Genomic DNA, 24911 nt, shown 5'->3' with positions numbered 1-24911 from the left:
GAAGTGGTTCAGAACCAGCACGTATATATCTGTTGTTTGTTATAATTAAGGCCTTCCTTTGTAGCTCTATTATTAATTTTGGCCTTTCCAAGTGGCATAATGAGCAGTCCGACTGCAAATGTATCATGACAAAGGCCATATATTCAGCCAAATTTAACTTATCTTTTATCAGGCATTCAAAATTTGTCATTGCCTGTAAAATGTGTTTCATCACAACTTCATGCGCTGACAGCTGACCAACACCAACACGATGAAGCATGTGTACAATCACATCTGAATCACCTCTAATCACAGCATCTCCGTCTGCTGGGCAGAGTAGGAGAGAAGGGTGTACAGTTCTTAGCTCACAATATAACTTAGGGAAGTTCTTTAAAATATATGTACCATCAACTCCAGAACGAGTTCCTTCACAGGGTAACCAGATAGAATCTTCTTTAACTGAACTATATGATCCATCACAAAGTGGAATAAAGCGAATTTGAGCAAGATCACTAAAGAAATCAGGTTCTGAGTTTACCTGGAAAAAGGACTCATGTTCAGTGGGTTGGTGGCTCAAACATTCATAAAGAGCAACAAGCCAGGACCCTATCCAGTTCAAGCCCAAATTTCTTAAATCATCCCCTCTATTGCATACTGACTTCATCAAATCAATCAATATTCTTGGTCCAAATGTGTGCACACCTAAAGCTGTTGCTAATGGATACGACAAAAAGGCATCTCTTTGTAGATAACCAATACCAAGATGCCTATTTATTAAGTCATCAGGTAAAAGAATGCGTATCCGATCATTCCAGCCTCGGAGAACCATGCATGGGCGAGCCCATCGTTTATCCTCACCCTCTAAAGGCAAGCAAGGAGAAACTTGTAACTTGGAAAAAATCATTCGTGGAAGTGGAGAGAAAAGACCTAATACTTCACCCACCAGTGGGACAAAAATCATATAAAGTGAGACAACTTTCCCTGGGTTGTCCTGATAGCAGCGAAGAGACCTAAAAGATTCTGCGGCGTTGACAAACAACTTTGGATACTCTGAAAGTAACCATTGGTTCCAAGCACTGTCACCATCAACCTCCTCCCTGGATGATGGCAGTATGAAATCTCCTTGAAGAATAAATTTCAAACCATATGCTCGCAATGGAAGGAATGCAAATACTGGTTGCTGTTCAAGACAAGGTACAAACTCTCCAGTAGAGTCCTGACATAATGTGAAGGCCATAGCAATTTCTGTGCTTTGTACTCCAGACCGCATAGTACCAACATTCAACTTTCGACTTGCCACGAGCCAAGTAGTGCTTTCCTTACCATGTGAAACCTCCACGGGTCCATTACCAATGTCCTCCCTTCGCATTATCATTAAAGAGTTTGTCAGAGTATCCTTAACTTTGATACAGAGAAGACGATGAAGAAATAATAATAATGATGGATGAAGATCTGCAAATTTTGATGCCCATGACCTCATCCCTGTTCCTTCCATGGTTGAGCCTTTAAAAGGAAGAACTATGCATGTATTCCAAACAGGACCCTCTAAATTCTCGTTTCCAGTTGCTAGTTCTCTACTAAACAATTCAAGATTGCATAGAGGAGGTACAGGGGTTGGCAAAATGAAGCCAAGTTCCCCCTCAATGATATCAAACTTCATATGAAAGCCATTTGAATGAATTTCTGGTGAATCAATTACCCGAAATACTGATTTAAAGCCAATTCCTTTGTGTCCAATATAGCCAGCACTGGAATCCTTTTTTGTTGAATTCCCAACATCACAAAGAGCTCTGATGTTTTCAGCAGTGAAGCCCAATTCATTATTCAATACCACAACACCAGCACCTTGTAGGATAAATGCCAAAGTTGGTTCCACATGAGCAGGATAACAATTATCATCTGCATTTTGGACACTGACATAAGACGGAGTCTAACAGAATCGACCACAAGTAAGTTTTTTAAAGTAAAACTTGCGCCTTTTGAGCTTTACAGGAGTACACACCCATCCCTTTACAGACAGAGCATACTAGTACGCAGGTATTATGTACTTGAGGTGCGTACACGCAGGTAAGAGTAAGAGAAACTGCGTAACCAGAGTTATATTGACTTTTAAAGGCTTTCTCTCTTTTTTGGAGTTTGACATGAGGAGCAGAGGTATAAGACTTGCCAAGGAGGACAATATGACTATTGATGGAGCCATACTGACTACAAATAGTCATGGTGACAAATTTTAGTGTAACAGATCCAAAACATAAACAAAAATAAATCCTCGAGTGGGAGATCTAAATCTAGAGGGAGATCTAAATCTTTGGGAAAACTTGTAAAGGTGCACTGGAATTGTGGAAAGGAAGGGCACTTTGAAAAGGACTGTAAATATAAATCTCCTAAGAAAGGAAATGAATTTGATGGTGTTCCTTTTGTAGAGGTGAAAACCACCTCAGATGAAGGTGGGGATGTGTACTTGTATTCTTCTTCAAGTATACATGTAGATCACGAGGCATAGTTGATTGACTCAGGTGCATCCTTTCACTTCACTCCCCATAGGGAGTGGTTCTATGAGTATAAGAGATATGATGGTGCTGATTTCTTAGGGGATGATAGAAAGGCTAGAATCATCAGTCGTAAAAAATTCAAGTTGAAGTTGCAAGGTGGAAGGATTAGAACACTTATGGGTGTTCTGCATATTCCTGCATTGGCTAGAAATCCGATTTATGTAAGAAAGTTGGATGATGCAGGTGTAAATACATTGTTCAAGAAAGATACCTGCAAGATGGTTCCGGGAGAATTGGTATTAATGCTGGGAGTTCAGATTGGAACTCTATACAAGATCCAGGGTAGCATTATTATTGATGGGTGCATTAATTTTGTTGTTCCTGAAAGTGGAGCAGAAAATCTAGTGGTTTTTGGAGAAAAGACCATGCTATGGCATCAAAGGCTTGGACATATTGGAGAGAAGGGCCTTCAAATACTTCATGGTAATGGTATGATAGAAGGTATGTCTAATTTCTCTATGGATTTTTATTTTTGTGAAAACTGTGATATGTGAAGCAGAATCGGGTGAGTTTCCCCTTTGGTGCTAAGAGGGTGAAATAGATATTAGAGCTTGTGCACAGCGATGTGTTTAGACCTGTTTCAGTTCCATCATTGGGTAAGTTTGTGTAATATGTATCATTTATAGATGAATTCTCAAGGAATACATGGATATATTTCCTCAAGAAGAAATATTAAGTTTTTTAAAGGTTTAAAGAATTTAAGGCTTTGGTACGAAACCAGACAGAGAAGAAGATAAATGTGTTTATGACAAATAACAGTGGAGAGTTTTGAAATAAGCAATTTGAATAGTTCTATAAGAAGTGTGGTATAGAAAGACATAATACTACTCCATAAACACCTCAACAAAATGGAGCTGCAAAAAGAATGAACAAGACGCTGTTGGAAAAGGCAAGAAGCATGCTCAGTGGTGTCAGGTTAGGACAATAATTTTGGGTAGAGGCAGTGGATACTACATGTTACCTGGTCAACATATCACCTTCATTAGTGTTGAAGGATAAGACTCCACAAGAGGTATGGACTGGTAAAAAATCCTCTCTTTCACATCCTAGGTATTTGTATGTGATTCATATGTACATGTTTGAAAAGAGAAAACAACCATGTTGGACAATAAATTTGAAAGGTGCATCTTTATTGGGTATAAGGATGGTTTAAAAGGTTATAAGCTTTGGAACCCAAAAACAAGGAAGGTTCTATACATCCATGATGTGGTGTTTAGAGAGGTGAAAGATGTTATTAAACATGAAGTTATACCAAAGGAACTTGAGAAGATAGACTTTAAGCTAAAGGAGGAGGAATCATACTCTACAGCAGAAGAGGAATTAGAAGATGAAGAGCCACAAACTCCCGCTATGATAAGATTAGTTTGAGAAACAAGGAAACTAGAAAGGTATAGTCCAAATGATTTATGTTCAAATTTTTATTTATCTATTACTGGTGATGATCCCAAGACTGTTAGGGAAGTAGTAGATTCAGAGGATAGAAACCTCTGGAAAGAGGCCATGGTTGATGAAATGGCATCTTTGCAAAAAAATGAGGCTCGGGATCTGGTGGAGTTGTTGGGTGGAAGGAAAACCATTGGCAGCAAATGGGTGTTTAAGAAGAAGATGAATTCAAAAGGAAAGGTGGGGAAATACAAAGCTTGGTTGGTAGAAAAAGGTTATTCCTAGGTGCCAGGAATTGATTTTGGTGATATTATTTCTCCTCTTTCCAAGGTAGATTCTATTAGATTACTTTTAGCTGTTGCTGCTTCTTTTGATTTTGAGGTAGAACAGATGGATGTGAAGACAAAATTTCTTCATAGGGATCTAGAACAAGAGATCTACATGAAGAAACCTAAAGGCTTTGCGATGAAGGGTAAGAAAGAACTAGTATGCAGGTTAAGAAAGCCTCTATATGGGTTAAAACAGTCACCAAGGATGTGGTATCAGAAATTTGATACATATATATGGGGGCTTGGCTTCACCAAAAGAAAAGAAGATCATTGTGTGTATTTTAAATTAATTGGTGACCATGTTATTTATTTGGTATTGTATGTGGATGATATGTTGTCAATTGGAAATAACAAAGAAATTTTCCAAGAATTGAAGACCCAATTGTCCTCCAAATTATACATGAGATATCTTGGTTCTGCAAGCTATATTTTGGGCATGGAAATTAAACGAAATCAAGAAAAAAGGAAGCTCTGGTTAAACCATAGGAAGTATGTTGAGACAATATTGCAGAGGTTTAATATCCAGGATAGTCGGTGAAGTTTCCTATTCATGTCGGAGTAAAGTTATCTGTTGAATACTGTCTCGATACACAAGAAGAGGAAGAGGACATGTCTCGTGTTCCATATCCAAGTAAAGTTGCTAACCTGATGTATGCAATGGTCTGTACTAGAATAAACATTTCACATGCATTGGGAATATTGAGCAAGTTCATGTCAAAACCAGGGAAGGAGCATTGGAAAATAGTGAAGCAGGTTTTCAAGTATACGTGTGGCACTAGTGATTATGGTTTGTGCTACCAAGGAAGACCAAGATTGGATAGATTTTTGGACATCTGTGGATATTTTGATGCAGACTGGGTTGGAGATCTAGATCAGAGAATATCTACAAGTGGGTATGTATTTAACCTATTTGTAGGTGTAGTCAGTTGGATGAGAAAGAGACATCTTGTAGTGGCACTTTCAACTATAGAGGAAAAATACATATCAACCACTCATGAAAACAAAGAATTTGTTTGGTTGCAGAGATTTTGTTCAAGTATGGGGTTGGTACAACAATCGATAAGGATAGACAATCACAACCAAAGTGAAATTTTGTTGGAAAAGAACCCTGTTTATCATTTAAAGACAAAGCACATTGATGTTCAGTATCACTTTGTAAGGGATATTGTTGAGGACAAAAAGGTGTTGCTGGTAAGGTGTACACTTTGAATAATGTTGCAGATGCATTGACGAAGCCCATGAGCACTGAGAATTTTTCTTGGTGTAGAGAAACAATGGGCATTGAAAGGCTAGACCAATGACTAAGCTCTCTGAAAGTTGGGTGTGTGTTATATTCTTTCCATGACTAGCTCCATGCATGTGGGGGCGATAAACCATCCTTTTCATTGTGCCAAGCGCAATAGGGGGGTGGCAGCCACTCTTGTCGGGGGGTTTGAGGGGGGCGGTATCCCCCCTCTATGAGGTCTAGGGCAGCACCCTAGGGAGATATTTTTGGACCCTATATTAGGTGGGCAGACCTATCTATGGTTTTTTGCATGGTTTCACGCATGGTTTTGGGCATGATGGTTTTCTACCCATGGTATTTTGTAGATCCGGTCAAGGGAACTACGGTTATGTTCTAATACAAAGTTAATGGATTGGGGTTTATGGTTGCTTCAACATGTATATATATGTATTGTAACATTGAAAGGAATATAATGAAAAATCAATCTAGTAGTCCTAGTTGTGGTATCCAGGGGAAAATCTCTGTGTATATATATTTTATGTTTTATGCTGTTGCCATTATTTATTTTTTGTTTTTAGAATTCCTACATAGGTAATTTCTGTACGGGATTAAAACTTATAGTTAGTTTTCCCAATAACACCATATGAAAAATATGGCCACATGGCATGCCATAAGGCTAGGGGCTGGGCCAATGATCCACCCCCATCGACCTAGGCACCTTTCCCATCGAGTTGGTGGTCTCATGTGGTTGATGTGGCTGGGGGCCAGAGCTAACCGCATGCCCCTACCACGCTAGCCTTCAAATTATTTGTTGGAGGTTTCGCATTGGCCATGTGACTATGGGTCGGGCCTTAAAATTTGCCCCCATCACTGAAGCCTCTCCCCCTCCACCAAGCACCTCAACTCCTTCACGCTTGGTCCAATGAGCTATCTCGTGACTAGGGGTTGGTCCTTGAGCCCTCCTTTTTCTCTCTTCACCATGGTCATGTGGAAGTGATATGACTGAGGGTTTGGGCTTACCACCTGGTCCCTTCCCCCCAACGCGTCTATGCATACACCTTAAATGGATGTTATGCCACCTATGGTTAATAACCATCACATAGGAGATTTGGAAGAGCGTTGAACTATGTATCGGTAGGTCATTGGTTTGATTCATGCCAAACCCATAAACAATTCTTCTTCCAATGTGGAGGAGCCACGTGGGGACCTCCAATTGGGCCATGTGGCAACCTCATATTGGGCCACCAAAACATAACTTCGACCAATCAAATTGTAAAAAATTGCACCTATACAAACTTGATACGTGGAGAGTTCTGGTTGCTCGACTATATCCTAGTAGACATATTTACATCAACAGTATAGATTGCACAGTCAGCAGCCCAGTCAGCACACCTGCAAATGTTTTAGTTGTTCATCCAAACAATTAGAACATCATAAATATGTCATACAATATCAGATTGAGGCAATTCAAGTGTTGTTGGAATCACATGGACGAACACTACGAATTGACACTATTTTCGAAAGATTTTGGGGACTTTCATTTTTGAGAAAAATTTTGATCTCTAGATCATACCTCCCCACTATGAACTTTTGGACTCTAAAATTTTATCTTCTCCTAGTAAACAAAATGAGGAAAAAGATCAAAACTTTCTGAATCTCAATCCTTAATGTTCTATTTTCAATTGGTTCCTTCAAGCTCCAATCAAGGTACTCGACCTATCCTCTATGTGAAGTGCTTACATTCTTGTCAAGAATCAAGCCACAATTATTAAAACCATGTAGGAAAAAAAACATTGATGGATGGAATTTGAACATTCTCTCCAAACCGTGTTTCATGGCTCAAAAAACTTCATCTTGAAGTCTCTTTATTGAATACAAACTTGACTTTCCATCTTGGAAATCAAAAGAAACTCAATTCTTGTCATGTACTAATTCAAACTTTGCTTTACTGTCCTCAAACTGTGCTTGTACAAAAAAGTACTATGACTGTAAAAATTCAATGACACATTTGGATTTGTCCACAAAAACATAGTAATTTCTTGTACAATCTTTATCAAATATTTCATTCACGATATTCTTCATTGAAACACTTGTATTAGTGAGTACATCACATAATTTTAGACATATTGGACGACAAACATTGTTCATCCCAAAAATTCCTCAAACAATTGGACTCATAAACAAGACAACATAACATGACATGTCAATGAAAAAAATACTTCTTGTAAATAAGTGATTATTCTTGTTTCACTTTACAAAGTACCCAAAATTGGTAAATAACAACAAGAATTTACAATTTACAAAGCAACAAACTATACAAACAACCTACCTAGTATTTGCCTCTCATAGACTTATGGGTTCTCTTTCTGAACCTATTCTGCTTTGAAGGTTTCCTTAGGAACTATGGAAATATCCTCATTGCTACCTGTTTCTTTCCTTGCATTGGATTGCACGACCTCTTTATCCTTCTTGGGATGAAGTTCTGGATGAAGTTTCCAACACCTTTCATTCCCATGCCCATTCATGTTACAATGGGTAAACAAATACTTTCGCTTTCCCATCAACAAGGAAGTCTTAAAACTTAAGGGAGGTTCTTCATGCTTGATGCCAAGAATTTGGTCCATTATTTTGACCATCACTTTGTGTTACTCAAAATCAACCACACAATGATCAACTGCATCACAAAAAGTGCAAGGATACATGTCCCACAAATAATCAAAATTACCAACATTTGGAAAATTATCATGGCATGTATACATGTTCCTGGGGTTGTAACTTTGATGATGAGGACTAGATGATGACATGAAAAGTCCTTTAAAACATTCATCTCTCTTGGGAGACAAATTTCCATTATCTCTACCATCTTGGTGTGACATATCATCATCTGATTATTTCTTTGCCTTAGAAATCTTAGAACGCTCTCCAAACTCTCTATGACCATAAAAAAAACCTTGATTGTTAGAAAATTATATATTACAGAGGAATGGAACACATAAGATATATTGCAGAAATATAAACACAGAAAACACATAAAATAAGAGAGACACAGATATATGTAGTTCACCCAATTTGGGCTACGTCCATGGAGAAATAGCCAGTCCTTCCTTTTATATTATCCAGAAACTAAAGATATACAACCTACAGTTGATCTGTTGTAATTCCCTCATCGCTCTCACACAATCTCCTCTCTCTTTCTCACTCAGAATACAGATCTACATAGACGTAATACAATTCCCTCATATATAGCGATGGGTTGCCTTCTAGGGGAAAAAACCCTAAATTAAACATAACTTCTACCGTCAAATCACTGCCTAATGAATGACCCATGTTGACTACGAAATTACAATATTTTACAAGGCAATTTTACATCTATTTTTAGCTTTAGGGGCGTTGCCCCCTGTGCTGAAGTAAAATTATAAGTGTGGACACAAAAAAATTCCTCTAGCCCGATAATGGGTATAACCATAATTGATACATTCTATGGAATATTTCCTTAGGTTAGAAACAAATAAGAGGGCCTACCTCTTAGTACACTTATCCTGTTTGATGATGTCCTTGCTTGATTGCTCCAGCTATCTCTCGCTTCCTTCTTCAAACACCTGAAACAAGTAAACAACAACAAACAACATCCATGATAATAGACAAATTTAATTCAACCTACTTAACAAGTCAAGAAACATTAAGCCATAAATATGCAAGATGAAAAATATTGTAGGAAATCAATTGATAGTTGCATATATATTGAATTAAGAAGAGATTACGACCATTGTCTTGACGTTGTCGTTCTCCTCTGACAAGACCAGGTTCCCACACACTTCTACTAGAATTCCATGATGGCCTCAACAACAATAGTTTTAAGGCTCTTCCCTTTAGGCTTCACTCCAAACCAAATTCACACTTCTCCCTCACACAACTATGAATAGCTTGTTGTTTACTCCAAACTTAATTAGAACTAGCACACCAACATTAACACTCCAACACTAGCTTGTGCTTGGGAAAAAAGGGAGGTTTATATAGGATGAATGGATGGGAGATGGATCCACTTCTCATGGGAAAAGGTCTTATCTCTTGAGGTAGTTCCATCATCATAGGGGAAAGGAGCCCAAATTGGCATCCTCGACCCCATCTGGCCAAACCATTTACTAGACTTATGTTACCAAGCTTCTAGAGTTGGAAGCTTCGACTCTATATTTAAAAAACTTTCCATAAGAGGATCGGTGCGACTGGAACAAATCTCAGTCACTCCGGTCGGTGCTAGGAACAATGCTAATCCCTACATATCAGTGTGAGGAAGACAAGGGCCATTAACACCAGTCTTGTAAAGTAGGAAAAATAGAATTTTAAGGGGAAATGGTGCAAAAGGGAATTGATATGCTCATGAAGAGGGACATAATGGGGGTTTCTTCATGAAGGGAAAGCATGTGGGGTTCACTGTAGAGGTCCTCCAGGATCAAGGAATGGGGACTATAGGGATAGTGAAAAAATGTTGTGTAATAGATGCCCCCTAAAGCGTGAAAGGCAAACTAGAGTGAGGGATGAAATGATTTATGAATCAATGTGAGGAACTATAGTCTGCCCTCAGAAAACCTGAAAGCAAGTACATATACATAGGAAAAACTGAGAACTCTGTCAAATGATACATGAATCGTGGCATGGACGTAGCCATCTAAAGAATGATCATGTAAATGAATCCAGGTATGGGCGCAACCATTCGTCAAAGAGGATCATAATGAAACCAAGGTATGGTCACAGCCATCCAAAAATGAGAAGGATCACATATGATAACTCATGGTATGGTCACAGCCATCCATCAGAAAGAGACATGCATACCAACATAACCATGCCACATCATTTCGCAACCTGGACTTTTGTGATCTGAGCCCAGGGTCTTGCGCTCCAACACGACCCAATCGAAGTAAAAATCCTAACTTGTGAATAGATGTGTTGATGCTGGACATGATATAAATCCGCTTGATTACTAGCCAATGATGTAAATTATTAACAAGTGCGAGATAAACCACCAATAATGGCAATGGTCCTCAAGGTACTATCAACAAAATCCACAGAATGTGAATAAATCAACTGAATTCGAACACCCAAGAAATCACTTTATCGATAGCCAATGATGTGAACTTGTTGTCAAGTACGAAGAACTTGCCATTAAGGCATGCTAGCTCTAAGGTATCGGAAGGGAGTCTCTATGTCAACTTCCCAGATAATGAGCTGAAGTCGACAGGAAGTGACCATGTTTAAGGAGGGCCATAATGTATCCCACATCATCTATGAAAGACAAAGGGATGCAAAATGATTTTGGATGATACAGAGAATCAAGGTAAATGTAACTATAGAAGGACAACTCTTGAACATATCGGCGACACGACTGGAAGTTTGGTAGCTTTTGGATCCATAGGGTCCGTGGTCATGATGATGTGGCAGAGATCAAATGGAAGGAAAAATGAACGGCCCAACCTAGGAAGGTAAACGATACAAAGGAGGATATCCCAACCTGACACGAAGCAGAAAGTGTCATGTTTAAGAGTGAGCTGCCGACACAACTGATTAGATTTCCAAATTTTCCCCCACCATTTCTGGCAAGTACCCCAATTATTTTTTAAGCGCAAGCTTGAAGCGGATAGCATATGATTACACTGTAAGTTCATCCTTCAGACGAATCCAACCCAGTGAGTTTAACGAGCCCTAGGAAGGAGAACGTCATGTTCGTCATGAAAATGAATCCGATGTCGTTTAATATTTTAACGAGTTCGACAAAGGTGTAACTCATTACCTTTTTCATGTTTATATATTTTGAAAAAGACACTTAAAACAAAACTCGATATGGTCCCTTTTTGTACGTTTGTGTCTCTCGAGCTCAAAAAGGTAGAAAATGATACTTGAGGGAACTGCTTGACCATTTCAGTCAAGGAGTACCTTTTTTGTAAATGGTTCCTCCCAGCCTGAAAAAGGGGTAAACTTATACTGGACGCATGACATTTCACATCTGCTATTGAGTTTGAAACGACAAGGGCTCTATTATCTTTTTTCTTTTAAAGGGTCGGAAAAGCGCTTGAAAGTGGACCCCACATTTTATTCTCTTTTACGAGTCAAAAAGTGAAAAATACTTGGCAATCTTTTCATATGAGCTTAACAAGTCGATAAAAGAGAAAAAATGTGACTCATCATCATCATTGAACATCCATCACCTATTGCTGCGCAAAAATGGTAAAGTGTATTATCTAGTTCTTCAGGCAAAATAGGTTAACATGTTTATAAAAGCTTGATATTTTCATGAAAAAATGAATAAAAAGGAGAAAAGTAAATATATTTTTACAATTTACCATTTTACCTTGATGTGAAGACTTTTTACTCACTTTTTCCCTAATTGTTCTGAAGCATATTATGGGAGATCCGAGAGGTCATTCGCCGAGCCACCATTTACAGGTAACAGCTAAAGCCTTGAGCTCCATTTTCATGTCTTTTATTCTTGTTTCTAACCATTTTTAGATTTTTGAGGGGGTTTTATCAAAAGATTTGCACCCTCGTTTGGCACGACTTTTGGGCATGGAATTGCACCGGGCGAGGGTGATTAACAAGGCCTGTCGTGTCATCAACACAACTATTTTTAAAACAGGCACGTTGGTGCCAAGAATAGGGAAAAACCCTATTTCCTCACAAAATCACCGTTCAAAGTTGAATTTTATGGGCCAAGCATGATTGTTGACTCAAATTAATGGCTTTTGCAGGAAAGACGCGCTAAAAATGGTGTCTTGGAACGGGTGCCACTGTTCTAGTATCAATTGAATGAGTTGGATCCTCCTATGCCACGTGATCCACAAATGGTTTTCTGGAGTCATTTGATGTCCATGATCACTTACGGTTAGCACATGTCGTACAAACCTGCATTCTTTTCATGGCTACGATGATATAAGATCGTCATGGAGGACTGGCCATACAGTGGCACCGACTTCCGTCATGCCCTTACCAGATGGAAATTATTTTGACAATGAAGGTAAAAAATCATTTTTTTTAATTTTGAGATTTTTTAATTGTTTTTGGTATATATGTGCTTATAACATTTCTCTTTTTTACAAAAAAAAATTCGGCAAAGATCACATGAGACATCATTTGTCGACGCGTTTCGAACCAACCAGTGTGGTTCATCGTCAGGACAAGTTGAAGAAACAGATCCAGCTTAGCATGTTAAATAGTCTGAGCAAAGACTCCAACGGCTAAATCGACCAATGGCTAATTTTGACCTACGGTCCATAGGTCAAATACTATTCATAATTTAATATTATTATTATTAATAAATTATTCATCAATTATTATAAAATATATATATATCATATAGTTGAGGTTAAAATTTTTATTAAATGGTTAGTTAGAAAAGGTAAATTATTTGATTTAATAATATAAGTAATTATTTATACTTAATATTATATTGGTAAAATAGCCTTGATAATAATATATTATTAATATTAGTAGTGAAAATATTATTATTAATTTAATATTATTAATATTAATATTATTATTATTATTATTTATGGAAAAAAGATAAATTAGGTAAGATATATAGATAAATTATTTAGTTTATTTATCTAAATTATTTATTAATAATTATATATATATATATATATATATATATATATATATATATATATATATAATATATATATTATATTAATAACCGATGAAATAAAAATAAATAAATAAATTAAATAATCAATCAATTAATTAAAAAAATAAATAAATAAATAAAATAAATAAATATTAGGACAAGTTGAAGAAACAGATCCAGCTTCGCAGTTTAAATAGACAGAGCAAAGCCCCCAACGGTTAACAAGACTAACAACTACTTTTGACTAGGTACCTTAAAAAATGCTACCCGGGGGACCAATCTTTTAAATAAATTAATATTAAAAATAATTAAAAATATATAATAGTTATGTTCAATTATTACCTAAAAATAATTCATGTTAAAAGTTAGTTAAGGACAAATAACTAAAAATCATATCTAAGGGGAAAAATTACCCTAGAGGGGACAGTCCCTCAAATAATAAATAATTAAAATTATTTTCAAACAAATAAACAACTCAATTAGTAAAAATAATTTATAAAAATAGTTAGTTAGAGATAAATAATTAAAAATTATATCTAGGGGAAAAAATATTTCTCATAGAGGGACCAACCCCTTAGAATAAATAAATTAATTATGTGAAAACTTTTATATTAGTAAAAATTATATGATAATAGTTAGTAATGGTAATAATTAAATAAACATAAATAATCAAAAATTATATTGAATCAAATTATATTAAAATTAAATATCAGGCGAGATAACATTGGTGTCATCCACATATCTTCTCCAAAGCTTTGGCAGGAGCCTGGAAGAGTTTAGAGCCTTGGACTCAAAATCTTCCATGAAAAGATTAGCAACAACAGGGGAAAGGGGTGAGCCCATGGCAACCCCGCAGGTTTGCTCGAAGAACTCTCCCTCAAAACAGAAAAACGTAGAAGTGAGACAGATCTCAACTAACTTAGCAATGTCAGGATCTGTTAGGCGGTTGATCACCTCCATGGCCTCACTAATAGGGATGCAAGTGAAGAGGGAAACAACATCAAAACTAACAAGAATGTCCCCAGGGTCAAGCTTAATATCCTTGAGCTCCTTAATGTAGGAGGCCGAGTCCTTTACGAAGGACTCCGTACGACCAACCAAGGGCTTAAGCTTTAACGCAAGGAACTTAGCAAGAAGGTAGGTAGGACCATCAATGGTGTTGACAATGGGCCTCAAGGGAGCCCCATGATGGAAGTGCGAAAACCCATGATGGAAGTGCGAATTAATTTAATTTAATTTTATTTATTTTTTTATTTTTTTCATCGGTCTTTTACCTAACTTTATCTAAGATTTTTAATATATATATATATATATATATATATATATAATTATTAATAAATAATTTAGATAAATAAACTAAATAATTTATCTATATATCTTACCTAATTTATCTTTTTTCCATAAATAATAATAATAATAATATTAATATTAATAATATTAAATTAATAATAATATTTTCACTACTAATATTAATAATATATTATTATCAAGGCTATTTTACCAATATAATATTAAGTATAAATAATTACTTATATTATTAAATCAAATAATTTACCTTTTCTAACTAACCATTTAATAAAAATTTTAACCTCAACTATATGATATATATATTTTATAATAATTGATGAATAATTTATTACTAGTAATAATATTAAATTATGAATAGTATTTGACCTATGGACCGTAGGTCAAAATTAACCGTTGGTCGATTTAGCCGTTGGAGTCTCTGCTCAGACTATTTAACATGCTAAGCTGGATCTGTTTCTTCAACTTGTCCTGACGATGAACCACACTGGTTGGTTCGAAACACGTTGACAAATTATGTCTCATGTGATCTTCGCCAAAATTTTAATATGTAAACTTGATATGGATCAAAGAAGCCTAAACTCTACAACATTTCTCTTGTTAATGTAGATGTTGGACCAGAGCGACTTGCTAGGATGTCCCCAATAGCCAGGCGCATCCTCCGCCCGACTGATGTTGTCGCTCCTTATCAGGAGGGGAGTGACGATAAGGAGGAGATCGCGAGGAACTTTGAGGGGTTGACTCATGGTATCCCGGAGTATGCTTGGGTAGGAGACATTCCTTGTCAGTACCAGAGACACACGGTGGGAGTCTCAGATCGGATCCATTGGTTTCTTACTCATGTTACACGAGCTGTGTCATGCTACCACGATCACCATGCTGATTAGTTCCTAGGACCAGCACTTACATTTTTTGAGGCCTGCGAACCACCGATGTTTTTTTGGACACACATTATTTTTTGGGGTTCTGATGTATCAAAAATTATCACCATATATATATGTTGCATTTTCTTGCTTACTATGGTACTAATGGTTTGTTTTATCTTTTCACATGTTTTGTAAATTTCTACCCAACACATAATTAGCTAATGCATCTGTCAATGTATTCATGTGCCTAGGAATATGATGCTACGTAATGTAATCAAAATGTCTTTCCAATAGACGAATACAGAGATACATTCTCAATATTTGAGGGTTTCTGATGGAATATTTCCTGTTGAGTTGAAGGATGACAAGTTGTGAATCCAAGTTGACAACCAACTCTCTAATGTCAAGAGCAATGGCTTCTGACAACAGTTCAATGACCGCACTGTATTCAACAATGTTGTTAGTTGTGCGACCTAAACAGATACCTTGAAGGTCAATCAACTCAGCGTTAGGGTCATAAATATACCATGCCGCAGATGAAAGGTTCTGGGTACTATGGAAAGCACCATCAATGAAACCGATGTGAGGAGTTGCAGACATCTGCAAAGCAAGGAAAACATAGTAAACAAGAAAGTTGTTTGAAAACTAACACACCAAACCACACTGCACAAAAATGAATGACACACTAATGTACACAAGTAACCATGCAAGATGACCTAAGAATAGTACTTCTTGAGGGAGTCCATGTTGGGACTCAGGTAATCAATCAACACATATGAACACTGGAGTTTTACCATTGACATGACGAGTAAGCATTGATTCGGCCAAATAATATAGTAAAACTCATATAAGGCGTTGAGGGTTACGAGTCAGATGACAAACCCATTGCAATAATGGGAAAGCGATAAAAACTCAGGGAGGGAGAAAAATCCTGAATCCATGATGGGATAAAGGTGCCCTCAGTTGAAAGATCTTGATCATGTTAGGATAAACTGACACATCAATAGGTAGCTGAGAAGAGAACTTCTCAAAACACATAGACATGGCCACCGGGCTAGGCAGGAATGAGGAACGAGAATGAGTATCATTCCAAGGTGGTTCCTAGAGAGACATGACGTCCATGATACATTCATCAACAAGTAAGGTCTCAGCTAAGGGATCAAGGGATTCCAAAGTGCCAAGCCACGAGGATTAAGAGTATGTATCAAGAGAGGTCTTAGAAATAGAAGAATCAGAGGATGCAGAACTTGAAGCCCAAACAATTTCCATGTAATTGACTTTAGCGGGACTAAGCAGCATAACCTCACCCCAAGTATCAACAAGATCTGGTGAAGGTATGGCCCAAGGATTAGATTTAACGAGACCATGTTAAGAGAGGAAACATGAGGAGGTGGGAGCAGAAAAATTCCCATTAAGGCATAATATTTAAAAAGACCTACCCCCACACTCTCATAGGGAGCACCAGTGTGATTGACGTACAAAACATTGCCATCCAAGGAGGAAGAAGAAAATAAAGACAGTTGGTCGACAATGACAATTTTCCCTTGATGGGGAAAACAAATCACGTGGGGAAGAGGCTATAGCATGGATAGAATGGGTCCAACTCCAGCCGAGTAGAAGATTGTAATTGAGATTAGCATAAACAATCTCTACCTCGGCTTGCACTATCTTGCCTTCTAGGGTAATGGCAAGGTTAGGTAAGACATTGAAGGGTCGCGAATCACACTTGTCGAAAGCTTCCAAAGTGTTTGAAGATTGGTTCAAAGCAGGAGAACCAATAGCCTTCCAGCATGCAGTTGACATGATGCAGGTGGAAGCACCTCCATCGATGACAATCCCGTGGATGGTCTTCTCATTGATGATTACTTGAATGAAGAAATGAAATATAATGAGGGAGGTGTGGAACATGGTTCTCTAGATCAAAACATATCAAATTGGAATCGATGGGATCGATACCCCCGATAGTAGACAACAATGATTTCCACTACGATGGGCAGCTTTGGAGTACCTTGAGAGCCGACATAACTGATGACTCCTGAGCCAAATCCTCAACAATATTATAGTGCTGAGCAACTCGAGCATTAGGATTGTACGAGGATTTCCATAGCACACCTCAAGAGGGTGGCCGAATAGTAGAATTAGGGTTAGGGTGCTCGATATGAAGAGGGCCAGAACTCAGGGCCGAAGAAGAAGGGGTGGCTGCTTTCTCTTTCCCAGCTATTGGAGTAGGAGTTTGATAATCTTTCGATCTAGTAGCCACATTAATAGGCGTACTCATCATGAACACTTGAGATCCTAAGGAGGCAGATGATTGCGGTTGGTTTACCATTTGGGTCTGCTGAGACGAAAATGGCTCTTTGAGGACATCGAGGATCCCTTTGAGCAGGTCACTAACTTCAGATCGTCGGGGACAACCCTTAGTGTAGTGATCTTCCTTGCAAATGAGGCAAGTATACTTAGGTTTTCGTTGCGAAGATTCACCAACAGACGATTTGGGAGGACCCTGTTTTGGAGCATCGGCGTTACCCTTGCCTTTGCCTTTCTTCTTACCTTTCGAGGATTTTTTCGTTGTGGTAGATTGGACAGTGTGCACCTCTTAGGTTTTACCAGGGCCAAGTGGAACTCTCAAGCCGACACTACATTACAAAAGTAAGGGTGGACAACCCTATGATTTAATTACAACTCCGCGCTCTGCACCCACAAATCACAGAGTCTTTACATCGGACTTAGTCAAAACTTGGGCTTTAAGCCCCAAAACTTGCCTTGGTGGGGATCCCGCGCCCAACACCATATGGCATCTGATGCTACCCCCATTTTGTGTTACCTTAACCATAGGGAGGATTTTGACCTTGAATACCTTGGAATTGTCTGGCTATAGGTTGTTGATAAGCAATGTATGGGTTAAAAGGTTGTTGAGCCTGTTGACCTTAGACATATGTATATTGGACCTGTTGTCCTTGAACATATGGGTGATGAACTTGTTGTCCCTGAAGAAGTGGATTTTGGACCTGATGTCCTTGGGCATAAGGTTGATACAATTGTTTCCCTTGGACATAGGGATTTTGTACCTGCTTCCCTTAACCAAAAGGATTTTGAACCTGTTGACCTAGGGCATTAGGGTTTTGTACCTGATGCCCTTGGCTAGAAGGATTTTGGACCTATTGACCTAGGACATTAGGATTTTGGGCCTACTGCTACAGGACTTGACATTGGCCTTGGCCTTGCAAGGATTGACCCTGCTGATATGTATACAAGTGTTGCTACTGTTTGGGTTGGTTTTTCTCTTGCAAGGGTTGACCTTGCGGTTGTAAAATTTTTCCCTGGGGAAGCAGTGGTTGGCCCTATGAGGACATAGGCTGGGAGGTGTGTGGAGCATATTTCATCTGCTACTGCATGGTTTGTTGCAACTATTGCAAATTTTGACCTTTCGGTTGTTGTAGTTGACCTTGCTGCGGGATCATTTGTCCTTGCTATTGCATGGATAGCCCTTGCTGAAAAAAAGGTTTCCCTTGCGGTAACAAAGGTTACCCTTATTGTTCTAGAGGTTTTCCTTGTTATTATAAGGGTACTTGAACAGTGCCTGAAACATTTCCAAACTGAATCTAGCCATAGCCACCCTGGAAGGTGGATGAGCCAGGCTGAATGTACTGCTCAGACTGAAGGGTGTAAGGTTGATTAATCATCCCTTGAGAAGCATATGGAATGTAAGGAGTTTGGTATTGGACCTAAGCCTCATAGGGCTACTGATACTGGATGTTACTCGATCCAAATGGACCAATGGGATTCTGAACCTATTGGTACTGGACATTGCTTGATCCAGTAGGATCAACAGGGTTATGAATAACACCGGAAGATGACTGGTTCATACCAAGCATGTGAGCTTGTGAGCCACTCACATTGATGGCACCTGACACCATAGAAACATTTAGGTTTTTCCCCCTTGGTGGTGGCACAGGTTGGTTACTGAATAGAGGGATGGAGGAACTGAGAGAGACATTCTTCGAAACCGTCAGTTGGGTTTGACGGGTGACTGGGACTGATGATACAAGGGTGTTCGGAATGGTGGGTTGCACCGGGACTAAGGTAACAGCCTGTTGGGAAGTCATGTTCACAATGAATGGACTTGAAGTAGGCATGGCACCTGACGCCCAAATAGGGTTATGGTAAAGTGATGAGGCACTAGGTGTACCTGAAACCAACTGTGCCAAAGACACATAGTTAGGTGGAAAACTGGCGGGAATAAACCCTGTATAGGGGAAACCCTCAGGAGGAAAAGGATGTTCTTCCTCTTCAACAGTGTGTGGAGTAGAAACTTCTCACTCCTCTAGAGAGGTGATTGGAGCATCGCCTTCGAGTTCCATATATGGGAACAAACGATGATGAATGGCTGAAGAAGTATGAGGCGATAGCTCCAAAGGGACACCCGGTTGGATGTATGGACTGTAAGGACATTGCGGTGATATCACAAGAGGGTAAAAAAAAGGATTCATAGGGTAGATAACCAGTCCAAGCTGATCGTCAGTGGTCGACAAGTTCTCAGGAGTTTGAATGGGGTTGTCTGAAGATTCCAGGCCAAGATTAGTAGATGACCCAGTATCGAAAGTAAGCGGAGGAAGAGATGACAAAGTTTGAATGCTCAGAACAATTCCGAGTTCAACACCTTAGTCCTTGAGTGACTCTGGTAACTCAGGAAATGACTCCTTAGACAATATTTCAGATGGAGGAGAGGAAGACAAACTGGGTGAACCAGATGCTTCAGCCACAATGACCTTGTCATAGTCGACAAAAAAATAAATTTCAACGCTTTAAAATTTTATTTAAGGGAAAATCATGATTTGGTCTTAGAAAAGGCTAATAGGGTTTTATCGGATCATGGGAAATCAATTATTAAGACGCATAAAAAGACTGGTGCTCTTTCATTTTTTAAGAGACAAGAAAGAAACAAAGATGACTATATCGCTTTCGATTGGAAACGAGCTCAAAATGACAAGTGCTCGAATGATCTTTTAAGTTTATTGACTCAAAAAGATCAAATGACTACTCTGGAAGATCTAGGTAAATAGGATTACCAGGCAACTGTGAACTGCAGAATACCTCCTGGCGAACAAAGAAGTCTGAGCAAGAAATCTCCCTGAATGTTGTGTTTGGTGTATCACATTTGCAAGGTGGCCGACTCGGCTTCCTAAGGGTGAAGGATTGAAACCTAGAGGGGGCTCACATTATATACTCGATGACAGGGAGCACAAATCCATACTAGCATTGTCTAATGCCGAAGCTAATGATAGTTGTTAGGTTTAAAGACATCGGAACACGTCTCTAGCCTAGACCTTCAAGATATGATCATTAAATGTCAAATGCACCTTACATTAATTCAATTCATTTTAAAGTTTATCTTGAGTTATGTTTCAGTTTCTAGGTCTTAGCGATGTAAATCGTAAAAACCCTAAATGCAACTAAATGAGACAAGACCCTTTCAATTCGATGAATTGCCTACACAAGAGAGAGTAGAAATTACACAATCGAATGCAAACAACCAAACAACTGAAAGAAAAATGATCTTTAACTACTTCACTTTCTGAAAAATAAACTAATGAAAAATGCATTCCAATTCCTAATTTTATGACAAGCACATTTCTAATAGTCCTTTCAAAAGCAAAAGAGTTATTTTCTCTTTTTCAAATTCCAATGAAATCCTAGTATCAAATGATGCAACAAACTAGAATTTCATACTTTTCATGAAACAACGAAATAAACTTTCCGCATAAAACACTTTAATGAAAAAGTTTCAAGAAAATTATCTCTTCAAGCAAATGAAAACATGAAAAGAGAGGCTCATTCAGAATAATGAAGCACTGACCTTACCAACAACAAGACAAGCAATGCAATCCATGCTGGAAAAGAAATGTTTTGACAAGCAAAAGAAAAATTTTCAAACTTAAGTAATGGAGGTCAAAGTCGTAAAAGGACCACAAATGAAATGCAAGGAGTAACTACACCTACAACTCAACTCACTAAGTCCACAAATAGCTGAATGGACGACAATCTAGATGCCCTAGTGTCATTGAACACTCAGTGACTCAAGAAATCAAGCAAAAAGATGATAAGCCAACAAGCAAACAAAACCAAATGAAAAGCATCTTTCTAGTAAGGGATAAAATGGTCTAAAAGGCTTACAGGGTCAAAATCATGAGAGAAAAACACACTGGCCAAGATTGGGGACAAATCCTAACCTTTACTTACAGGCATTAGCACGATTTCCTAACTAAAAACAAGTTTCGGAGGCTGGTCGGTGCGACTGTCAGCGGATTAAGCACACTGATCGAGGAAGCCAAGAAAAAAATTAAAAAAAATTGAAACAAGGACCAGATCTACTACTATGAATTTCAAACTCAGGCCAGTAAGCAGGAGAAAAGAAGCAGAACCAAAGGAAAAAAGTGGAACTAAAAAAATTCACATGAAATCATGAAATCCAAGACAAACAAAAGGATTGGGTCCCTAGTGGAGTCACCAATTTGTGGTGAAGTAAAATTATAAGTGCGGACACAAACAAATTCCTCTAGCTCGATAATGGGTCTAGCCACAACTGATACATTCTATGGAAGATTTCCTTAGGTTAGAACCAACTAAGAGGGCCTACCTCTTAGTACGCTTATCCCATTTGATGATGTACTTGCTTGCTTGATCCAACTATCTCTCGCTTCCTTCTTCAAACACCTGAAATAAGTAAACAATAGCAAACAACAACAGTTGTGATAATAGACAAATTGCAATTCAACCTACTTAACAATTCAAGAAATATTAAGCCATGAATATGTAAGATGAAAAAACATGTAGGAAATCAATCGATAGTTGCATATATATTGAATCAAGAAGAGATTACAACCATTGTCTTGACGTTGTCGTTCTCCTCTGACAAGACTAGGTTCCTACACACTTCTGCTAGCATTCCATGAAGACCTCAACAACAATAGTTTTAAGGCTCTTCCCTTTAGGCATCACTCCAAACCAAATTCACACTTCTCCCTCACACAACTAGAGAGATAAAACTATGAATAGCTTGTTTTTTACTCCAAACTTAATTAGCACTAGCACACCAACAGTAACACTTCAACACTAGCTTGTGCTTGGGAAACAAGGGAAGTTTATATAGGATGAATGAATGGGAGATGGATCCTCTTCTCATGGGAGAAGGTCTTATCTCTTGAGGTAGTTCCATCATTATAGGCGAAAGGAGCCCAAACTGACATCCTCGACCCCATTCAACCAAACCATTTACCAGACTTCCGTTACCAAGCTTCTAGAGCTGGAAGCTTCAGCTCTATATTTAAAAAACTTTCCATAAGAGGACCATTGCGACTGGAACAAAGCTCAATCAATCCGGTCAACACTAGAGATAGTGCTAATCCATGCCTATTGACATGAGGAAGAGAAGGGCCATTAGCATCATCTTGTAAACTAGGAAAAACAAAAGTTTAAGGGGAAATGGTGAAAAATGGAATTGATCTGCTCATGAAGAGGGACACAATGGGGGTTTCTTCATGAAGAGAAAGAATATGGGGTTCACTATAGAGGTCCTCCAGGATCAAGGAGTGGGGAGTACAGGGACAGTAACAAAATGATGTGTAACACCCCTGATCCCCTACCGAGGGGGGGGCTCCTAAAGATCGCTTCCCCCCCCCCCCCTCGGGGACCCCCCTTGCAGCACAAATATTACGGGTAGTGTTGCCGCCACATTACGAACTGGGGTCCAATGCGGTGATATCTCTGAATAAAGAAGATAATCAGGCACCACACCCAACATTGATATCTTGGTCTCTCCTTTACCTCGATAGAAATTTTGATACCTTGGCCATTGAATATGAGGTCTCCTCCTTCATAACCCATATGAGCTAGAAACTTCATACCAATACCTTTAGTATGTTTTTCAAAGGCTGCAAAAGCTGTGTTATTAACATAAACTAAAGGATTTGAACTAGAGATGTTGATTACCTCCTTGGATTTTTCACCCATATTTTATGCTTTAGATGATGATGACGAATTTGAGGATGACTCAAGCCACCCACTTTTACCAATAGGAACATAATGAGAATCTTTGAGATGCTGGGAAAACTCGCAAGCATAATTCTCCACATAAGGTCCATAACCTGTGTTCAGAACATGCCCACAAATTGGTTTCACTTTGGAGGAATTATTTGTTTCTTCTGGAGTGTAAAATTCACCAACTTATTCCTCAAGCACATGCTATGATTGAAGGTGCATATGCCTCTTCTCCTCTTCAACAATTTCAAGCAATCTCCTTAATTCAACATTCTTCATTCGAAGAGACAAGTTCATCTCCTCTAGCTCTTGGAGTTGAATCTTCTTGCCCATTCTTGCAACTTGGTCTAGACCAACTCCAATACCAATTGATATGAAATTGGAGGAGAAATTCTCCTTCCTAAACACTTACCTTCCTCTAATGCTTTGCAAGTAAAAATGGGTGTTATAAAAAAAAAAAGTTTTATGGTCTCTTCAAGGATAATGAGTTAGTTTTCATGTGAAATTTAAACAAGAAACACATCATCATGAAACTCATAAAGGAAAATAAGAATAGAGACAAAATAGATTTTGGTGACGGAGTTCACCCCTTTTGATCTACATCTTTGAGCCTGCTAACACAACTAGACTACTCCATATATTTCAGTGATAAAAGAGTACATGAAATGTGTTGACAAAATGAGTGGCTAGTTTCCCCTTCAATGAAAAATTCTCCTGTGAAGAACTCTCACTCTAAAAAGCATGACCATCTATAGTTAGTCATGACACAGTCAACAAGAAAAGGGCTCTCACATCAAGACCCTATACTAACAATGTAAACTTTGAAATGGGAACTGATACTATTACCCGTTTCGTAGAGATAGCAAAAAAGTGACCCAATTTTAAAAAGGGGTGATGCAGAACACACATGGTTTTTTTAGAGCATAGTTTTTGGCACTATAAATTTTTTTATGTACATTGCGTTTTAGAATGGTAGTGATTTTCATGCTAATTTAAAAAACTGGTAATTCTACACCAGGCCCTTTTTTTTACTTTAATTTTTCTAATGTATGAAATGTAAATAATTATTTTCCAAATTTAATAATTTTTGAAGTGGTCTCCTTCTTCATATTTTCTTGTTTTTATTTTAATTTTTCTTTTTTGTAGTGAGGTTTTTATCATTTTGCATATTTAAAGAAGAAGGTCGATATTTTGAATTTTTGATATTCTACATATTTATACATCGTTAATTAATTTTTCAATCCACATGAAATAATTGTCTCTAAAACACAATAATTTTTAACAATTGACATAAAAATAACCATTTTTTACATAAATATAACTAAAAAACTACATGTTTTGATAATTTTTTGTATTTTTTGCTAGAAATGACATGTCAAAATCACAATTTTTATAGGAAATTTTTAACTAAAAATGGTCAAATAATAGTTTTTTTAATGAATTTCGTGTCAAAAAAAAAAAATCACTTTTTTCAAAAAATAACATAAAAATTAATGCGAAAATCACATAATACAAATATTGAACACGTAACAACCTTAATTTAGTGTATATTCTTCTCATAAAATGTCAAAGTCAAAACATTACAAGTATAACTAATTAATAGTTACAAAAAATGAGTTT

Source organism: Pinus tabuliformis, chromosome 3_2, assembly GCF_031772625.1.
Source record: "Pinus tabuliformis cultivar Carrire ecotype Pingquan chromosome 3_2, CPIR1, whole genome shotgun sequence".
In the NCBI taxonomy this organism is placed as follows: Eukaryota; Viridiplantae; Streptophyta; class Pinopsida; order Pinales; family Pinaceae; genus Pinus; species Pinus tabuliformis.
The sequence above is the reverse complement of the archived record's forward strand: the minus strand, read 5'-3'. Positions refer to the sequence as shown.